The sequence below is a fragment of the Phaenicophaeus curvirostris genome, chromosome 31, assembly GCF_032191515.1.
Source record: "Phaenicophaeus curvirostris isolate KB17595 chromosome 31, BPBGC_Pcur_1.0, whole genome shotgun sequence".
Lineage (NCBI taxonomy): Eukaryota > Metazoa > Chordata > Aves > Cuculiformes > Cuculidae > Phaenicophaeus > Phaenicophaeus curvirostris.
The window spans coordinates 2,725,137-2,748,198 of NC_091422.1; positions in this window are offsets into that span (position 1 = coordinate 2,725,137).

A 23,062-nucleotide genomic window follows, 5' to 3' on the forward strand; every position below is an offset into this window, starting at 1 on the left:
TTAACCTGTTAATGAAAACCCATGCGACAGCAACAGCAGCTGGTGCAACACCAACATCTTCCCTCATTCTACATAGCCGGTATCACAGAGGATGGTCTCTTGCTTTGGAGTTATCCCATAGTGGGCAGTCCTTTGCAATATACAGACATTAATGTTCCCTTCATGAGACTTCAGAATGTAGAATGCAAGTTATCAGGATTAATACTCCAGCTGTGTTCACTTAGTTAATTATTATTTGTATTTTATGCTCATAAATGTCAGCAAAACATACAGGAACACACACTCTTTGCTGAAACTTTAGAAACAGATTTGTGTATAATATAAAATAAAGACTTTGCTGGCAAAGCTCAACAACCATTGCAGCTGTTTAGATTGTAAGCATGACTCATTTTGAAGACAAAGTAAAATCACATTCAGTACCAGTTTAGTTGCAGCTGTTGCTAATTTTTTTGCCAGCTGTGTATCATTTGTAGCATAACTGAGGATATACTTTCCACATCTTGCATGCTGTTACTTACCTGAGCCACAGATCTGAAGTTCAGTCTATCCTTGAATATGCACAACTGTGTATTGCATCTTAGAAAATTGAGTACTTAGGTGGATAATAAGATGGTTTAATTGCATTCATCATCCTTATAATTGTCTCTCCCTGGGAAAAAAGCTGCTCTAAATTTTCTGGATTGGATTCAAGACACAAGTCTAGGTGGCCTTTTTGGGGGCTGTGTTTGGTGGTTTGTTTTGCTTGCTTTGGGTTTTTTTAAAAAAAATTATATTGATAAATATTTCACATTTATCTCATTACTGTAAACTAAAATATTTGTGTTGATCTTGAAAGTAATATTTTTAATTTAGAAACAGAAGGAAAGAGGTTTTTTCATTTTCTAATGTCGTGAAAATTTATTTTTGCTTCTATGCATGTTTCATTCTGATGTGCTTTTTCGTGATTTTTCTTCCTAGATTTCTATTTTAATTCAGTCATAGTTTCAGCTCAGTCAACTCTTTAGTTTCACTTTTTTTGTTCTAAGTAAGGTTGTGATGAAAATGGTCTTTTCCAGTTAAATTAACACACTAATGCATAATATTAACATACTTCTGTTCTTTGGTAATTTTTAATGAATAGTTTAATTTTCTAATTCCCTTTTTAAATTTGATCCATCTTTCTCCACACTGCTAGAGAAGAAAATCAATTAAAACTTCATATATTTATTCTTCAAGAAGTCAGACTACAAAAAAAATGCAGCTACTGTTTGTAATGGGGAAAAATAAACTTTAGATTGTTCACTTTAAAATAAAAGGAGTAATCATGATTAGAAAAGTAGATTTTATTTTTCCTTAAAAACTTTTGTGCTGTATTACATTTTCTTTGAAAGACACTTAGATTTATACTTGTTCTTTTAGGTTTTACTCAGACATTGTATTGATTTATTGTATTATGCCTGTGCTATTTCATTAAAATGATATTGATTGATTAAAATGCAAGTGATGGATTATAAAGTTTATTTTTCAAGTTAATGCTGTTCTGGAAAAATTTTAGACTACTTATTACATTTACTCCACCATTATGACCATATGGTCCTATGAATGCAATCATATGCTTTGAATTTGCATTCCATTTCCAAGCATGCTAAAATTGTATTGACACCTTGTATGGCTTATTTAAGCAAAAGGCCTGTACAGATGGCAAGTGTAGTGCTAAGAACAATTTTGCAGCTAGTTCTCATGCACGGTGCTGTGTTGAGCCAAGGCAATCGACATTGTCTTTGTAGAGCAGCAGAACAGAATCTACTTAGCTGTTACAGTCCATTAGTGCATATTATCCTACAGTTTAATTTATGATTTCTTTTTCACTACTTTTACATAAAGAGTCTTTCATCTGTAATTTTGTTATATGTTTAGGTTGTTCTTGGCCTGTTTTCCTTTTCACATGTGGTTTAATGAGGCTGCCTGCTTCTATCTGCCAGTCTCTCCTTCTAGAATTCTGAGTTGCTTTGTCGGTTTCTGTTGAAGTTTAAAGTAAGGAAGAGGTGTAAAAGGTCATCCTGTTTGTACAAAATTTCTGTGAAAACTGGTTAACAAGTTGAATGGGAAAGCAGCATTAGTGTTCCCTTCATGGGAGGACAGGTAGGCCAGGACTTGAGCATCACACATTCTGTTTGTAGCAGCTAATCCACCAGTCATTGTATTTGTTCTAACTCTCCTTTCAGTGTGTAAATGGCTGCAGGCACAACATGTGCCAACTTTTGTTCAGTAGAGGCGTGATAGGGACATTGGAGAGCTGATGCCATTGTCATAAAAACAGGAACAAACACAAATCTCTAAGAAGAATAATTTAGATTATAATTATTTGTGTTTGGGACAACTTGCTCATACTGGTTAAAGTGGAACTGGTTCTCTACAGGTATCAAAAATCCTACTGCAGTTTCTTTGAGCGGGGCAAGTAATTTTTGAAGAAAACAGACCCACTGAATTGGTTTGCCTTAGCAGATTTGTATGCCCATCTAAAAATAATGGACTGATGAGTTATTTTTTCTTCTGAAAGATTTTCTAAACATATATGCAAGAATTTTAGAATGAAATTTTAATTATACTTTGAGTATCACAAAATAGTAGAAAACAGAATGTAATGCTAGTGAGACACGGATTGGAGAACAGGATCAGCATGCATGAAAACCTCTAGGAATGTGTGTCATTTGGAGGTAGGGCAAGGTATGCAATACTGTTGGAGTAATTAGTCCACGTGTAGTTTACCTTCCAAGACTGACTTCAGCTGCAATAAAGCAGTTGTGAGAGAACATGTCTCAGCTGTTCAGTTCTGGAAACTTTTAATCTGTTGTGAGACAATACAGAGTACCAGACCTGTAGATGTAATATTGTCCTGAAGTTCCTGGGAGGCAGAGGTAGAACTAAGCTGCATATGCTAAAGAGGTCTTCAGGGACCATCATGAGGAGCACAATATTCACCTGAAAATCATTTTTACTAGTACTATTTTCCATAATAGATGGAAAGAAGTAAGCAACTTCTCCTATCTGTCTAGGCTAGGGTGAGTTGCACAGGTGTCTGTTTTCCTCGACTGACCCTAAAGAGAGTCTAAATGACTAGCTGAGGAAGACATTTTGAAGGTCTAATTTTTGGCAGATTAATCCACCCACAATCTGCTAAGATATTTCATGGAGACTGAAGTATGAGTGTAAACAAAACCCTTATAGCGTTCTATTTTCAAAACCCTTGGAATGTGTTAATGCTAATAAGAATGTTATGAGTAAATTCAGATACTTAATATGATTACATTAAAAAAGTGCTTTACTAAGATAAACAAGCTATAAAATGTAGAAGCTGCAATGACAAGGACATGATTTACTAGAAGAACCTGATAAATTGACTCAATTTTTGTTTAAGATTTATACAGAATTTTTTTTGGTACTTCAATACCAATGAGAACTTAGAAATAACTCAGCTGCTACTGACTGTAACAAGTTTTTATGTTGCTGAGCATGTGAAGGGCAGAGTTAACCCACAAACAGGAGGTACTGTAGTGTAGCCTGGAAGTTCTACATATTTAGTGAAAACATAATTAATCTAGAGTTTCATCTTACTTTTTTAATGTGCACAGTATTTGACAGAGATTTCATATAATTTGTTTACATTTTCTATGTACTTGAAATTTTAGGTTTTGTTCCCTTCCAGATTCTTGGGGGAAGAGGGAGATTTCTAGTATTTTACTGTGCTTTATGTGCTATTTACTATCTCTTCAGTCCTTAAGACGAAAAGCCTCTCCTTTCCCCTGCAAGGAGAAGTTACTCTCTATGCGTTATTCTTCCTTGATAAGTTTTTACTCCACTATGAAAATGAAAGAGCCAAAGAGTAGCAACCTCTCAGTCTTGACTTCTGTATTCTTCCATAGAAAATGAAGAAGTACTTCAGTAAGAAAGTTGTGCTTAATACCTAACCTGATTTCTGTTCTTATCAACTAGCTGTATTCCAGAAGCACAACAGGAGAAAGACAGGACCTGTCCTAAGCAACAGTATCTCATGACAATTCAGACTGCAAATTGAAAGGGAAACCCAAGTATGTCTGGTTTTCTCTACATTCATTCTCCCTGCAGAATTATTTGGCATTATTGTGAGTGGAAGTATTATGCTTTTATTTCAGAGAAGTTAGGACCAACTTCCAGGGTGTACAAAGATTTTACGGACACTGCAAAAGCAGAATGCTGGATGTCAGCAATAGTAGATAAATTTGGAACTAATAAGAGAATTTGAAATTTAGTTAACTAATTTAAAAAATTATTTAAGTACCAGTTTCAAGCCATCACTTTTTAAAGTGTGGGAGAGAGTCTGTCCAAGGGAGCAGGTGATGGTGATGCTAACATTCTTCCCATGCTTTTTTCCAAGTTTTATTCTTTTAATTTTACATAAGTTTTTTAGTAAAATTGGCTGCTGAACCCATATTACCTACTTAAATCAATAAATTAAATTAATTTTCCTTCTTAATCTAAGAGCACAACACTGTCATTCAAAATTATCAAGATGCTGTCTATTTAAGCATGGGAGTATATTGTACAAAATGTGTTTACACAGATGACAGTTTGCTTGCTTAGATTTGTTATGTGATTTCACATGGGCACCAAGAAAGGAAATCTTAAAATGGGGAAAAAAGCTCCCTACTAGAGGACAATCATTGGTTGTATTCTATGCCCCTTTTACATGTATTTTGTCCTTCACAAAATGGACTTAAGAGTCTGGCTGAGATGCTAATTCATTCCTTTACTATAATGTTTTGTATTCCTCAGGAATGGCCACATAGCCAGATCACAATAGAACAATTCAGGTAAATGTAATTGTTGCAGTTACAGTACCAAATGAGTACTGAAGGCTTGATCTTTTACTTCTTTCTCACATTGTGCAGTTCTTGCACTTTTGAAAAATGCATGTAAAACATCACGAGAATTGAGAAGTGTCAGTAACTAGCTGGGTACAGAATAAGTTTTTGAAGCTCCCCAAGTGCTGGTACAGCACTTTGGAAAACTCCTTAACGACTGAGTAGCGGTTCTTAAACCAGTGATTCGGGAGTCCCCTGCTAGCAAACTAATGATTCAGACAGCAGCATTAAATCAGTTGCTTTAGTTTAAGTACTTCTTGAATGTACATAAAGCCTTACTTTACTGGGAATTAAACTAACTACCTGCAGTCTGAAAAGAAGTCAATTGGGCACTTAAGGTGAATTACTAATAAAGAGCAAAAAGTTTCCTCCTGTATGCACTCTCTGAAAGCTCTTAGCTGTTTCAATAGAAGGTTGATACAGCAGTTGTTGAAGCTTAAAATGTTGAAGCTTGACAGTCTTTTTACACTTCTTGGAAATAAGCAACTCACAGGAATACCACAATAAAGTCTTTTGCAACACTTCAACAATATATCACAGATTAATTATATTTCCTTAATCTATTTAGTAGCTACACTGTTTTTTTTTCTCTGTGATTTTAGAATAAAACAAGAACTATCAGCAGTCTACCTCCTACTTATGTAAGTGCACTCTTTGTATGCATATATAAGTGAATTTTTCTCTCATGGGTTACACTGCTGAGACAATGATTTGTTAAATACTTTAACAGTTTTATCTTCCATTGTTGTTGATCTATCCCTACAAACAGAAGGTCAGTCAACAGTACCAGGAGCACTGCATGGATGAACAAGGAGATCTGGGCAAACTCAGACACAAAAAGGAAGCGTACAGAATGTGGAAGCAGGGACAGGTGATCTGGGAGGAATATAGAGGCAGTGTGTGAAGTTGCAGAGATGCTGTTTTGTGGGACAAAGCCCAGATGGAATTCAAAGATGTCCAGGAACATCAAAAGTCAACAGGAAGAGCTTCTATATGTGCACCAGTAACAAAAGGAATACTTGGGAAAATATGTGCCCACTGCTGAATGAGACAAGGGACCTGCTGACATGGGACATAGAAAAGGCTGAGGTTCTGAATGACACTTTCTTAGTCTTTACTGGCAAGTCTAGCCTTCAGGAAGCTCAGGCCTGAAAGACAGGGGAAGACTGGTGCAAGGAAAGCGTGCCCATGGTGGAGGAGGAATAGGTCAGGGAGTATTTAAGCAAACTGGATATACATAAGTCCATGGGCTCTGAGGGAAAGTCATATTTGACCATACTGGTAACCTTCAATGAGGAAATTACTCTCTTGGTAGATGGGAGTAGAGCAGTGGACATCAGTAAGGTTCAGAAACGCTTTTAACACTGTTTCTAATAAGATAGTCATAGAGAAGCCAATAAAGTATGAATTTGATGGAGACAGTGAGAATGACGGGGCAGTGTAGTGGTCAGTGGCATGAAGTCTAGTTGGAGGCCAGTAACCAGCAGTGTACCCCAGGGATCAATACTGTGTCCAGTCCTGTTTGACATCTTCATTAACAATCTGGTTGATGGGGATGAACATACACTCAGACAGTTCTGAAAATGACACCAAACTGTGAGAAATGGCCAGAGGGTCATGCTGCTGTCCAGAGGGATTAGGTCAGGCTGGAGAAATAGGCTGAAAGGAACTTCATGAAGTTCAACAAGAGGAAGTCCTGCACCTGGGAAAGAACAAACCCAGTCACCGCTACATGATGGGGACTGACCAACTGGAAAGCAGCTTGGCAGAAAAAGACCTAGGGGTCCTAGTGGACACAAAGTGAATCAGAAAGAAGGCTGGTGGTGACCTAGGCTGCATTAGAAGTGTTGCTACAGCTGAATTGTGTACCTTGCACAACAAATTTGGACAACCTAAAACAGATCAATGTAAAGAGGTATGTGTACTGTTGGATACAAACCAATATAAAGACAATAGATAAAAGGATGCAAGGCTAACAGGTAAAGTTTAGCTGGGAGAAAGGAATCACAGAAGACTCCATTGGTCACACAAGTAGACTGGGTTCATCTGGCATGGAATAATGGAGTGTTACTCCAAGAGTAAAACCAAAACTCTCTTGAATTTAAAGATGAATGACATTTGCTCTCACAAAAATGTTTTAGGTATATGATCATATTTTTTTTTCTTTTGGTATCAAGCTAGCAGCATCCTAAAATTTAAGTGTTTCTTCTTATCTTCCTTAGGCTGTTCTACAGTTTCTTCAGTGATACTGAGGATGCTTCCTTGACGGTTACTGTGATTTTCTTGAAAAGTTAGTCAGAATAAAGACCGCCCTTGCATCTGCAGACTCTGATCTACATTGTCCCAAACTGCAAAGAGAAAAGTTAGGCTAGAAGAGGTAGTGTCTCCATTTCTTTTCCTTTATCAGCCATAGAAATAACAACGTTTACTTCTGCCCTATAGTATAAGGGGAGAACAGAAAAATCTTTCTTCCCAGAAGTCTGTTTTCTTTAGTCAGTCTTCTGTTCCAGGTCTATTGAAGGAGACATTTCTAAGCTTCAGAAGTTCAAACCCAGGTCTTCAGATCATCTGAATAGTGTGCAACTCCTTTGCTGCAAAGAAAAGAAAGAAAATTCTGAAAAAAACCCCAATTGAAGCAAGTAAATTTGTGCTTTCTTGGAGGTTTTTTTGCTTTTCACCTTAATTTCTCCCGAATATGACAAGAGCACTTCCCAACACAGGTAGGAAGGCATGCTTAGTGTTTACACAAAAATCTCACTGCTTCCTGTTTATTTTGCTGCATTTTTAGGGATTTGGAAAGCAGCTGACAGCAGTACTATATTGTTTTCTAGTCAAAAATCTTTTCTGTGTTTGTACTCTTATCTTTAAAAAAAAGAAGTGGTTGAATTTATGAGATTGAAGGAGAACAGTAATTTTAATCAATTTTATTAAACACAGATTTCATTTAGTAAACTTCTAAGCATTACTTTTTTTTGAGGGTTCTTTTATCTAGTAGAAGAGATAGTTACCCTTTATTTGTAATGTATTTCTGACTGCAGCATGCTAAAATTCCAAGAGTACTTCCTTAGTATCACCTTACGCAGCCCTTGGCAAAGGAAAAGAAATGCTGCTGTTCACATCTGATAGGTTGGAAAACTAAAGCAAAATCTGTGTAAAGTGTTCATGATTATACAGCAGTAAATGATTGATCAGATCACAGAATCACAGAATAACCAGGTTGGAAGAGACCCACCGGATCATCGAGTCCAACCATTCCTATCAAACACTAAACCATGCCCCTTAGCACCTCGTCCACCCGTGCCTTAAACACCTCCAGGGAAGGTGACTCAACCACCTCCCTGGGCAGCCTGTTCCAGTTCTCAGTGGCCCCTTCTGTGAAGAATTTCTTCCTAATGTCCAGCCTAAACCTCCCCTGTCAGAGCTTGAGGCCATTCCCTCTTGTCCTGTCTCCTGTCACTTGGGAGAAGAGGCCAGCACCCTCCTCTCTACAACGTCCTTTCAGGTAGTTGTAGAGAGCAATGAGGTCTCCCCTCAGCCTCCTCTTCTCCAGGCTAAACAACCCCAGCTCTCTCAGCCGCTCCTCATCAGGCCTGTTCTCCAGCCCCTTCACCAGCTTTGTTGCTCTTCTCTGGACTCGCTCCAGAGCCTCAACATCCTTCTTGTGGTGAAGGGCCCAGAACTGAACACAGGATTCGAGGAGCAGTCTCACCAATGCCGAGTACAGAGGGAGAATAACCTCCCTGGACCTGCTGGTCACACTGTTTCTGATACAAGCCAAGATGCCATTGGCCTTCTTGGCCACCTGGGCACACTGCTGGCTCATGTTCAGTTGCTGTCAACCAACACCCCCAGGTCCCTCTCCTCCAGGCAGCCTTCTAGACAGACTTCTCCTAGCCTCTAGCACTGCATAGGGTTGTTGTGCCCCAAGTGCAGGACCCGGCATTTGGCCTTTTTAAACCTGATGCCATTGGACTCAGCCCAGCGGTCCAGCCTGTTCAGATCCCTTTGCAGAGCCTCCCTACCCTCCAGCAGATAAACACTTCCACCCAGCTTAGTGTCGTCCGCAAACTTGCTAAGGGTGCACTCAATGCCTTCATCCAGGTCATTGATAAAGACACTGAACAGGGCTGGACCCAGCACTGAGCCCTGGGGAACCCCACTTGTCACTGGCCTCCAGCTGGATTTCACACCATTTCCCACCACTCTCTGGGGCCTGCCAGCCAACCAGTTTTCCACCCAGGAGAGCGTGCGCCTGTCCAGGCCAGAGGCTGACAGTTTCCGAAGCAGAATGCTGTGAGAAACTGTGTCAAAGGCTTTACTGAAGTCCAGGAAGGCCACATCCACAGCCTTTCCCTCATCCAGCAGCCGAGTCACTTTGTCATAGAAGGCGATCAGGTTAGTTTGGCAAGACCTGCCTTTTGTGAACCCATGTTGACTGGGCCTGATCACCCGGTTCTCTTGCATGTGCTTCATGATAGCACTCAAGATCACCTGCTCCATGACTTTCCCTGGCACTGAGGTCAGACTGACAGGCCTGTAGTTTCCTGGGTCCTCCCTGCGACCCTTCTTGTAGATGGGCACAACATCAGCCAGCCTCCAGTCCAGTGGGACTTCCCCCGTCTTCCAGGACTGTTGGAAGATGATGGAAAGGGGTTTGGCCAGCACATCCGCCAGCTCCTTCAGTACCCTTGGATGAATCCCATCCGGCCCCATAGACTTGTGGGTGTCTAGTCGGGCTAGCAAGGCTCTGACCACCTCCTTTTGGATCACGGGAGCCTCATTATGCTCCTCTAGTTCCTGGGTTAGTACACAGACGGAATGACCCTCCTTACAACTAAAGACTGAGGCAAAGAAGGCATTAAGTACCTCAGCCTTTTCCTCATCCCCTGTCATTGTTGTTCCTTCTGTGTCCAATAGGGACTGTATGGTCTCCCTAGTCCTCCTTTTATTATTTATATATTTGTAGAAAGATTTTTTGTTATCTTTCACAGACTTTGCCAATCTGATTTCTAGCTGAGCCTTAGCCCTTCTGGTTTTTTCCCTACACAATCTTCCCTTGTGATTATTGATCGATGAGTTCTATCACCTCAAAATTGCATGCCTGTCTTCATTTCTTCTTTATATATTTACGTATTGTATTTTTGGAATTTAAATAACATTGTAGTCAGAGATAAAACTCTCTTAATGGAAAGCATTTTTGTGGTGTTCTTCTGCTGCAAGCATTTTTGTATTCCTATCTCTTCCATTTTGCTTCTAAGCCAGGCTAGCTTAGGCTGCTCTGCCCTCCTGATACACAGACAACTGCGGTCAGAACTGTGCACTCAATAAAGCCTTCAGTCATTTTGAGTTTTTTCCTCTTCTTCAAGTCACAAATTGTTTTCAACATTAAGTCAATTTGTGGGAAATAGAAAATTATTTTGTAACTTCACTGAATAGACTGAGACACCATTGTATTTTATGAAGAAAGATTGTATGCCAGTGTGCAATGTAGAATATGCTGTGGAACCTTCTGTGAGCTCAAAAACTATCGTCTAAGTTGTGACTTAAAATTATTGTTTGCTTCATTTACCTTGGGGTGTCTCTTTTTATGTGAAGAACATCATCAGACTTCAAGCAGCCTCAAGGAAACTAGGCCTTTTACTTCTGTATATCCAAAGGGAGATGTCTAATATCACCCTTGATTGTTCGACAGGAAAGTAAGGTCATATCATTTTTTGTTTTCAATTTTATTCTCTGAAGAAAATTTATGATACTGCAATGATGAATCTAAAACTATTCCTTTGCTTTTTGTTTTGTCCTGTTTCTGCTTAACACAACTGTATTCCTCTTTCTTGCAGATTTGCTTTTTAGTAAGTCTGGATTTCTCTTGGTGTTAGACATTTAGATTTATTGCTTTGGTAATATAAATTAAAATGTCAGTGCAGCCAGAAGTCTGAGCGTGTGTCTGAATTGAGAGTAAGTCATGGTTAGACTCATCTGGAATTTTAACAACAGAGTATATGTGTGTCAAAAAGTGCAACTTTGATAAGCAAGCTACACTGAATCTGATCAAATTTTATTTTGGGAAGAAATGTGATGGTCTGATAATAGCAATATTGAATGTTCTTACATTTTCCTGACTCTGTTATTAAACACATAATGTCTATAAAAGCATATAGTAGTTACAATGACACACGCGCATCTGTATATCTATAAAGTACAGAAAGTGTAAGCTGAAATGAAGCATTCCAATAAACTTCCCATTTATTTAGAACTTTGCATTCATAACAGTTTGATTTTCCCCTCTCACTAACAATATATTTTACTGGGAACTCCTACTTCATTTGATTAGATAAGAATAAATAATAGAAGTTCAATTTTATTTAAAATATTAAATGTATTTTAATTTTTCTCTTTTCCATGTCTTTTTATAAAAAACCAAAACTTTTTAAAACAAGTTGTGATCAGTGGTTAAGTATTGCTACGTGAATGAGAACACTTTACATTCACAATGAGTTGGGAACTAAATCACTAGAAACCATTTGAGGTTTTGAGCATTTAAAGGTTAATTGTTAAGACACAGCTATGATCTATTTCAGCAGGAGATTGAGCTAACTAATTTATTATGGCTTCCTTGAAAATTAGATGTAATACTTTAGTAAGTGAAGGGTCACCTTTTCCAATAGAATACTAATGTGTTCTCTAAATGTTGTTTGCTAATGAATATACATGAGTAAGTACTAGTGCACGTAACCTTAGAAGTTTTCCAGTAACTTGTGTCATCATTACAGGTACCTGAACACCATGGTCTATGCCCACGTTTTGCTTCCAGTTTTTCCTAATGGATGTTTGGATAGACTATTAAGAATTGTCTTGACAGTATAAACTTAAGCACTAGTAGAATTTCTTTTAAGTGTTTAAGTGAGAACACAATGTAGTATATTTCATTCTGGTGTTGAAATCATGAACGATTTAAAAAATGAATAAGTTAAAATACAGATATCTATATATCTAATGTTTTCCATTCACCGCTTAGAATTCATCTATAAAATTAAAATGTTATTCAGTGCTTAAAAGTGTAAGCTTCTAAGGCTTCTGTCAAGTTTTGCCTGCTTTTACTGGGAAGAGAAGCATAGCAATCATGTATAATTGCTATTTTATTAAAGATTTATTTCCATTTCCTTCTTTCACCCTTCAGTTCCTTTCTGCTTTGCATTCCTCTGAATATAAATTTGAATCTGTGTATGGGAACAAAACAGAAAAATCAATACAGCTTCCCCCAGTACCAGTCAGAGTGGCAGCAGAAACAGATTTGTGGCCCAAACTCATAGCAGAATTTCGGCTGGGGTTTGTTCTTCTGTCAGTGAATAACTGCATTGCTCCTTACTCATGGTAGATTTCCTGGTGATACACTGGTTCCTAGTAATTCACATCTTATTTTAATCCATTATAAGGAAAAAAAAATCAGAAATTGGAAGAAAGCAAGGCTGTATGAATCATAACAAAAGAACTGGAAAACATTATAGAAAAAGTGTAGCACTTCCCTTACTAATCTTTATGAAACAAGAGTGATGTCTTGAATATGTAAGGCTGTAGACTACAAACAAATTTTTAATACTACCATAGCTTTGTTTTCTACAAAAAATGTTTTTAGACTGTTAGTCCAAATGATTTCCAGATTGTTTTTCTTTTGAACTGCTGAATACATAGATTTTGAGAACCTTTTGTACTGCTTTGAACTGTGTATACACTTCAGTGTTATAGTGGCATTTATATTCACCAAAATTTTGGCTCTAAACTCATATATTTAAAGTTTAATTTGTGTAGTGGTATAGCTAATTTTCATTTTTTTTTTTTATTTATTTGGATGCCATATTCTGGGCTGCAACAAAAGAAGCATAGCTAGCAGGTCCAGGGAGGTGATTCTGCTCCTCTATTCCCACCTGGAGTACTGTGTCCAGTTCTGGAATCCTCAGCATTAAAAGGACATGAAACTATTGGAATGGGTCCAGAGGAGGGCTACAGAGAAGATCAGAGGAAGGGAACACCTCTGCTATGAGGGCAGTCTGAGAGAGTTGGGGTTGTTGAGCCTGGAGAAGGCTCCAGTGTGACCTTAGAGTGACCTTCGTAGTTCCTGAAGGGGGGCTACAAGAAAGCTGGAGAGGGACTTTTTACAAAGACGTGTAGTGACAGGATGAGGGGGAACATCTATAAGTTGGAAAGGGGCTGATTTAGACTAAAAATAAGGAGGAAACTCTTTACCATAGGAGTGGTCAGGCAATGGAAGAGGTTGCCTAGGGAAGTTGTGGCTGCCCCATCCCTGGAGGTGTTCAAGGCCAGGTTGGATGGGGCCTTGGGTAACCTGATCTAGTGGGATGTCCCTGCCGATGACAGGGTGGGGTTGGAACTGGATGATCTTTAAGGTCTCTTCCAACTCAAACCAGCCTATAATTCTATGATTCTGTGATTCTATGATTCTCTGTTTACAGAAGCATCTATATGAGAATAAACTTCTAAGAATGCCTGTTCAGAAGTAAGTAGCAATACTAGATTGGGTGAAACAGGAGTACTTCTTTTTTTGCTTTATTCTTCACAGTTAAAAGAAATAATACTAAATGTTTAAAGATTCCTTAACTGGCGAAGTTCAAAATCATGAACACTGCATTCACTTTCAGTCAAGAAATAGGAATAATGGCAATTCACCATGTTAGAGACTTGTACGCCATTACAGATGTTCATTTCTTATAAAGATCAAATGATGGACAAGTGGGATTTCCCTTATGTAGTGAATGTCCTTAAATACACAATCTAGTGGAAAAAAAGAAAAAAAAGATGCATGACAGGTTAACTTGCCCGCCTTTTGGTAGGTATCAAGCAAGGCTACATTTTATAGTTACTTATGGTCTGTGGAACTAGAACTGTAAGAAATAATTACAACTGTATTCCTAGGTTTAACTATATTCATAAGTTTTGTTATTGTCATGTAAGTTAGTGAATTAGTATCTGATTTGTAATCCTGAAATTTTTAACCTAGAAATGTTTTAAATTTTCTTCTGCAATCACAATCTCATTATAATGGGAATTTAATTGAAAGTATCATCTGAAAGGTGACAAAATTAAGTCCTGAAAGCATTACTGTTTAGGGTCTCAGACATCCAGTGCCCCACTGTGCATTTGGTTTTAAGAAAGTATTCATTAAGTTTGGTGAAAATACCTTTCTAGGGTGTGAATTGATATACTTTTTAGGTTCTTCTAAAAACCTGAATTTGTTCAATGAAAAACATCAAAATACTCTTTGTTCTAAGTAGAATCAGAAAAGGAAAAAACAATTGTAGCATCCTTGAACTTCAGAAACTAAAGCAGTTTTAGTGCATCATAGTCCTTTTGTAAGTAGTTCAACTCTGCATTTGATGAATAACACCTTATAATGGAAAATAAGAGGAAGAAAAATTATGCCTATAGGAGAAAAGATATAGATATGAGGAACCTTGAACCTCATTTTCACATAGAACATTTTAATATTAACTTTGTTTTCTCTGGCATAATAAAAAAATAATAATTTAAGTAGAAGATTATCTATTTAAGTTTTCTTCACACCACTTCAGCTTAAAATCCTCCACAAACCTATGAGGCCAGTGTTTTGAACAAAGGGTGTGATTCATGAGATAATCCTGTAAATTCATCTAGGATGAGTAAATTTGCCTTGCAACTATCTGTCCGTGCGTTGTTAGTACACGGCTTTAATCAACAGGTGTTTGAGGGGATTTCCATTCCTTTTTATTATTTTGTCTTCTGTCTTCTCTTTAATGACACCAGACTTTTTTTGATTTTAAGATGCATTACTGCATTACTGCTTGTTATATAGATGATTAAGTGATGCTAATGCTATCTATACAAACACAATTCCTCTGTGTTGATGCTTAAATTCTTTTTCTCTTTCTTTTCTCAGGTGTTTGTAAATCAAGTATTTAGGAGTAAAATTATTTAGATCCTTGTTCCCAGAAAGCGCATTATTTCTAAGAGAAAATCCAGGTTTTAAAGATGTCTTCTTTTTTTCTGGTTGTTATTAGCGGGGGGAATCCTTTTCCACATTAGAGTTATTATAAATGAACTAAGCTATAATCAAAACGTGGATGTTGCTACTTAGCAATGACACTAGTAAGTACTCACAATTTCAAAATAATAAAAAAGTAGTTAATTATAGTCTTGTAGTTTTATTAATATCTTCTGAGTTTTTTCATTCTGTAGATATGAATAAATTTACTGTTAATTGAATCAGTATTAATTGGTAGTGTTTCTAACTTATGAGCCATAACTTGGCATTTCACATGACACAAGACAGCAGAGCCTAAAAGGAAAGGGTGAAGCAACAACAGGGATCTTCAAATATCTAGAGGGACTAGACTAGATCCACAGGTTTCTTTCAATCTGAGATCATTAAGAATAAATACCCTAAACCTTTCTTAAATTGCTGAACAAATATAGATACATACAGTACTGAAATTGTGGACCTCAAAGTACTGTACAGAAGAAAATACCAGATTTCATATTTATGAACAAACACATGAGCAACAAAGATGCCAGCTTAGAAGGTGCCTTTAAAATACCAAAACAAACAAGCAAACAACAAACCCCAATCAACCAAAATCAGCAGAAAAAGAAACAGAAAAAAACTTAGCAGACTGAAGTAATTGGGCATTTTCTAAAGTCTCAGCAAACACCATAAAATCAATAAATCTGATTAAATATTCCACCTAATCTTGCAGTACAAAGGCATTTTAATGATTTGTGTGAGATTACAAACAACTTTTAAATGTGTGCTCTTGCTCTATGAAACAACATTTGAAGATGTGTACTTAATGTATCTAAATAAGAAAAAGAAAGATGTCAGTATGAAAGAAAGGATCTGTTTTGTTGCCACTTTTCACCTAAACACTGATTAAAAGATAGGTCATTCAAGCAAGAGTTATTTTTACTGCTGTCACTCCATTATCTCATTTTCAATGGACCATGAAAATGTTATAGCACTCAGCTGAAAACAGCCCTTGGATGAAGAGACATCAGTTCAGTTTGAACCTTGCAAGTCTCAAAAACTGTTATCAAAATGAGCAATATGAAAAGTTATATGAGACTGTGTTCTACTACTGTTTGAAAAAGTAATAGAAAATTCTCAAGACAAGGCCACTTCGACTTATAAATATTATAAATCGAGACCTGGCATTAATGATAGTGGTGTGATTATTTTAATTTTGTGAACCTGCAATACACAGTCTTATAGCTCTTAAGAAACCTTACATGATAATCTAATATATCACTTCTTGCATCTTGTTGTGCATGCCGGATGCCTTGTTTCAGTTTCTGCAGCATGCATTGGCTTTCATCTGTTCTAACTCATGTATGTGTGATGATATCCTTTTTTTTTTTTTGAGAAATATTGATGTAAAGGACTTAGAAGTAACTTTTGCCAGAAATTAGTTTCCTGACTTCTTTCTGACTTGCTACATTGCCAGTTCATGGGTATGACTGAAGCTCTGATTAGCTGCCTTTCTAGTTGCCTTTCACTTGTTTTGGTCTTATCTGCCTTTTATCACTCTACATGTGAACACCATCTTCATTAGGTTTTTCTCTGCACTGTACTAAGGTTTCATATGACACAATCATCTTCCAGAGCTTTGTTCACTTAGTTTTCTTATTCTTGCATACTCTTCAAGCAAAACGTATTGCTTTCTTTCAAAATAATTTGATTGTGTTGGTACAGATATAAAAAAATATAATAATTTTAATTAAAGAATAATTCACGGGATGATTAAGAAGATTATTCTAAAGTGAAGATGAGACGATCAATACTAATGAAGCTAAAAATGCAAAGGGCAATTTGTTTCTCTAGAAATATGTTGTTTCCTTTTAAGTGAATGATAAAGTTATCACTTCTGAATCAAAAAAATCTTTGTTGCAGTAGTACTGATTTTTTTATAATTATTTTTTTCAAGGAACTGATGCTCCGTGTTTTCCATTTCTAACTAATATATAAAAAAAGCTTACAATTGTTGAACATTTTGTGAGAAAACATATAATATTCTACAAATACTTGTGACTACAGGAGTTTTTCTCTGATTTCTCTTTATGGCATGCATTACTTCTTCACTGCTTATATACTCCACGTGCACTTCTAAAAATGTATAATGTTTGTTAGGATGCACATTGACATTATTCCTCCCAAATTGTCATGGTTGTAGAAATAAAATTAAAACATAATACCCTCTTTTTTTTTCCCAAGTTCTCCTCAGTAAATTAAACATTATGTTGACATGTAAGAGTGGGAGGTATAACAATTCAATAGCCACTCTTGCTACATTTTACATATCTTTATAATATCATTCTTTCTCTAGAATCTAAATGAGTAAATTTTTTTTTAGACTCTTGAAAGTTTGTGGTAAACGATGTTGACACATTTTATTTTAAGCATTCGTGAAATCATAGTTGCATACACATCTGTTGAAAATCTGCCATGGATTGCCTGAAAGGCATGGTTTTATATAGTGCCCTATTTATGAGTTTCCTTGCTGACTGCATTTTAAGAGAATGTCTCCCTGCACAGACGACATTCAGTTTTCTAATTTGCTTTTAATAAGGTAATCCTTTTCAGAGATTTATTTGCTTAAGATAATGAGGTAGGATTACGGAGGAATTAACTGCAATGCTATTAAGTTTTTTTCCTTGGGTCTATCCTTATGCTTTCAGTTTGAAAGTAAGCTGAGATTTATTTTTCCTAGGCTACATAACAAATTCAAGACCAGAAGACAAAAAGGCAGCTGAAGTAGTAATTCTATGGAAGAATTAAGATGCCAATATCTTTGAGGTATGTGTATTTTGGAAATGTTAATTATTTGTTAATCTTGCTGCTGTGTATAAGAGTAGTGGTGAGTACTTTTGAACATTAGTGATGTTTTCACATCTTCAGATGTGGCTTGATTTGAAATGAAATTCCAAAATATACTTCTTTTTTCCCTCCCTTTTTTTATTAAAATGGCGCATTAGTTATAAATCTGCTTCTGTTTTGCCTGAGACCATCCTTCTCTCTAGAAAATTTGATACAGCTAGATGCAGAGCTAAAAAATCCAAAGATTCCATGTTCTTTCTGGCTTCACAGTTACAACTTTCTTCATGTACCATAGTTACTGTAAAAAAATTCCAAATAGGAATGTTCTGGAAAACGCCATAATAATTTTTCATTTTGTATGCAATATTGGTGGCTTTGTTTTTAGTAGGTGCAAGAAGCATTTGGATCAGCTATATGTAAGGAAAAGCATGATATAGAAACAAACTACAAATAACTCAGAAGGGGAGACAATAAACAGTCATCAGTAATGAGGATACACTAAGAAAATTGATCACTGCCTTTCCATGGGTTTAGAAGTAGCCTATTTAACAGTTTCTCGATTACCGGAATTGTCAGTAAGTGGGATTCCACTTTTGTAAATGTACCAGCAAATCTTGTGGTGTATCAGTAAATGGAGTTTATGTTTATTTCATTTTAGGTCTAGTTATCATTTATCTTGTTCAAGAGCTTAAACAAAGCAAATAATGGCCTTCATACAGTGAAAAACTGGGGCGCAGAAAGCATTATTTCTATTATACTTGGGAAATGTTTGTGTTGGCATGAATTTTTCTGGAACTCCTTTAAACTCTAGTTTTCTCTTTCCTCCAATACATTGAGTTTCCAAGAACAAGATTTTTTTCTCTTAGAGGAGGCATGTTGTCACAGCAGTAATACCCCAATTCAGCAATCTTTGATAATTTCAATCTTCATCTGAAACTCCCTTCTTTTTTGTATCTCACCACCATAAACTATTATCTTTTGTACTTTCTTGTCAGATCTGTGCAATTTTGCTCATGTTTGGCTTGATAGAAAGACCACATAGATAATTTGACTAGTGACATCATAGCCATCTCATAGCTTATTAAGTTATGCAGATCTATAGTGTGATGCATATATTTTGTCTAAAAACATATCTTTTGCTTAAAAAAAAACAACAAATACTGTCAGTTTCCTCCTCCCTCAAAGGCTATATTTATTTCACCTTTCTTAAAAGACTGCATACCTACCCAAGACTATTGACTTCCCAGATTCTTTGTTTTTTCTTAGCTATTTAATAACAGGTTTGCAGCCTTTGGGGTTGGAAAGTTGAGTTCTGTAAACTATCTTTGTATATTATTATTCACAATGAATATATTCCAAGTGTCTTTTTTGCATCCTAGCATTTGTAACCACTCCTAATGTCAATCTTGTTTCTTTGGAGAAGCAGTATTTGAAGTACTGTAATAAATGATGATAGAGCAATCAGCAAATATATTTTCACATTTATCCTATTATTCTGCTGACAGGATGCTTAAATTTTATGTTGGAAAGAGGAATTTAAAGCTGCTGTTGAACTTTTGATGAAGGTCTACACATGTGTCAGTGACATCTGAGAATGATATTTTTAGATAAATGAAAAATCTCCATAGCTTTTTCACATCTCCCATTGCGACACATACTTGTTCCTCAGGGCACAATTTGTCTCATAGATTGCATTTGATTTGAAGTGTAAGGATAGAAGCTCATAGTATCAGTGTTAAATACATGTAGCCTTGAGTAGTATGGTAAGGCAATATTTTGATATTCAGCCATTAGAAAAAATGTTTAAAGAAAAAAGGATTTCATTTTACTGGGTCTTCTAAAGTAAGGCACCAAGCATGATAATTAATATTTAATCTATACTTTTTAGCTTTATATGTATTTCTGAAGTGGGTATATTTTGGCCTAGTCTGAGAGCAAAATGTTCCCAAGCAGTTTTTGTTAGTATATATACTTTCTAGGCCTTTATAAAATCTTCATTTTCTCTCATAATTGTAAAACACCAGGCAAAATGCGATGTATTATGAGGAAAAACAAAAGAACCAAAACATATCTGCCCTTTCTCCTTCAATTTGCCACATTATTTAATCATATTCAGTTTAGTATTTCTATCATTTCACAGTTATTATGTAATTTCAAATGGATTCCAAGTGGATTATTTAATCTGCGTTTCAAGATTTCTGACACTTCAAAGAACAGCATTATGGTTAGGTTGCCCAAGTGACTTCATATTACTCAATAATGGTAGTTTTCATGGTAAACACAGTCCTTGGTGGCAAAGAGGACTCTGACTTTCCTGTGTGAAGGTCTTTATATTATGTAATAATTGAAGTAAGGGAGAGAGAAATGTTCTTCTGAGACATATATCTGTCTTTCCTCATTCTCATATATGAGACTCATATAATTGTATGATTATATGAATATCTGCTTTAATACTCAAATACTCGTGTATTTGAATACTCGCGTATTCGAGTCCTCGAATACCGTGTTCAGTTCTGGGTCCCTTACCATAAGAAGGATGTTGAGGCTCTGGAGCGAGTCCAGAGAAGAGCAACAAAGCTGGTGAAGGGGCTGGAGAGCAGGTCTTACAAGGAGCGGCTGAGAGAGCTGGGGTCGTTTAGCCTGGAGAAGAGGAGGCTGAGGGGAGACCTCATTGCTCTCTACAACTACCTGAAAGGAGGTTGTAGAGAGGAGGGTGCTGGCCTCTTCTCCCAAGTGACAGGGGACAGGACAAGAGGGAATGGCCTCAAGCTCCACCAGGGGAAGTTCAGGCTGGACATTAGAAAAAAAAATTTCATGGAGAAGGTCACTGGGCACTGGAACAGGCTGCTCAGGGAGGTGTTTGAGTCACCTTCCCTGGAGGTGTTTAAGGGACAGGTGTATGAGGTGCTGAGGGGCATGGCTTAGTGGTTGATAGGATGGTTGGACTCTATGATCCAGTGGATCTTTTCCAACCTAGTGATTCTGTGATTCTATGAATAACCTCTCACAATGATATAAGCCTTCTTTAGCAAACAGTTGAAGGAACTAGTAAAAACGTTCATGGTTATGATTTTTAAATAGTCTGCCTTAATTAATAACACTGAATGAAATAAATAAATGGAAGCTTGCAAATGCATTTAAACCATACTTGTTCCTAATTAAACGTATGTATACATTACTGTTGGTTTGTAGACGCTCTGTGCCTGAGTGAAACTTTTGTATGTAGCTTATGCATCTATTCTAGTTTACTCCATGACTAATACTCCAATTTGCATTTGTCAGTTCCAGGTACTCAAAGAACATAAGATGTGCATTGAATTGTAGAACTTCGAGACTCTCTGAACACTTAGGCTCCTCTTTGTGTGATGATTTTTGCTGTTCTGACAACTGTAAATAGCAGAACTTGTGGAGAATGGAAAAAAAATAACAAACCCAGTGATTTAATTTTGCTTCTCTAATTTTTAACAGTTATCTGATCTTATCAGTGATTCCATGCATATATTGTCTTTATAAAAGTTTGTACATACGTAAAGCAGGTGTAGAGTTTTGCTATGGTACCAAATGCATATTGTATTCAAAGTTTTTATAACTTTCTCTGTGTCTGTGTGAAAACCTGAATTGGTAAATGCAAATGGAAGTTTCAGAGCTACCTTATTGCAGACATATATTTATGATGGAGCTTAAGAAACTCTCACTCTTCTTGCAAGGTCAAAATACGAAACTGAGATTCAGTGTTGTGGGGTGCTGGCCTCACTGTTATAAACAGATAAATGAATTGATAAAAAAAATGGGCTTTTAGTCACCAGTGGATTTTAGCCTCCCTTAGCACCATGAGAATAATTGACATTTTACTTCCCTGAAAATTCAAAAATATTTCAGAACGTTTTGAGTGGTTTGTCAAGTCAAGCTGAAAAACACTTTAAAGCAGGAAGTTGACTGAATCTTATAAAAAAAGCTAACTTAAATTTTGAATATATGAAAATTAAATATTCTGAGCTTTTCAAGGTTTTATACTCTACAAATCATTTTAGAAACTGAAATAATATTGAGAAAGTCTGTGCAATCATTTTTGTTTAAAAGTACAAGGTGGTTTTTATGTCTTTTGTTAAGTCAATGTCAGCTTCACAAAGCCTGTGTACTCCCTTTTGGGGCTGTAAAGAAAATCTTTGGATACTTGCCATATTGCTTTCCTATATGAATTCAGTGGCATGTGCTTTCTGCTCTGTAACTAAAGCAGTGGAACTACAGTTGAGGATTGCACATGAGATGTAATGACGTAAGGAACCTGGAAGAAAGGGAAGAATTGATTGTATTTATCACTTTAGTTGAAGGAAGTGACTTAGGATTCCTAATCAAAATGGCCAAGCTGCCAACCTACCTGTGCAGGGCAGGCATATGTTCATGCTGGGGCAGCAGGGCAGTGGGTGCTCACAGGCCAGCAGAGCTGTGCCCTCCCTCCTCTTCCAGGCAAGCACAGTCCCACCATACCAGGGCAGAGGCAATGATGCACCCGCTATGATGTGGTCTCTGCTGCAGAAACCATCCCCTTTGAAGCAGCTTCAGAGGGAAAGGTGGGTTTGTTTCTTGCATGCAAAGCATGCATTAGTTGTCATCTAGGCAGCATGGGGTCACCAATTTTGTATAAAGGACTTTCACTGTGACTGGCTATTTCTGGCACCTGCTAACCTGCTATTTGTATTTGCACAGTGTTTGACTTAATTTAGAAGAACTTATTTAAAATCTAAAAGGTCCAAAAAGACACTGAAATGCAAGCTTCCATTACCAGTTTTCTCTGGATCTATATAAATCAAAATATTATTGTTTTTGCCCTTGCCAGTGACATTCAAGGTGAACAAAAATACATGCATATTTTTTTTCTTTCAGAACACACAGGAGCATAGGTTAACATATTCCATTCACAGCACTTGAAAACTAGGACTTAAAAATATACAAGTGTCATTTTTTACCCCAAATTTTATTTTTTATGAGTTCTGTTAATTATGTGAGTTTGCTTGTAATATGAATTATTTTTCCTAACAAATATTTTATTGTCCTCATGATATTTGATTCTTGCTTCTTCTGGCTATCTATAGTGTGTTTGGGTTTTGTGTTTTTTACACAGAATCTTCCTACAGATAAACAGTTCAGTGTAGCTCAAGAAAATTAAGATTAAGAAAGAACACCTCTTCAGCATAAAAGAGTAATTGGTATTTCTGTTTCTCACAGTAAATTTAATTGAGCTTTAAAAGATAGTCAAGTTCAAACAAAATAGTGCTTAAATTAATCTTAAGGGTGCCTGAACAGGAATATAGACCAAAATACT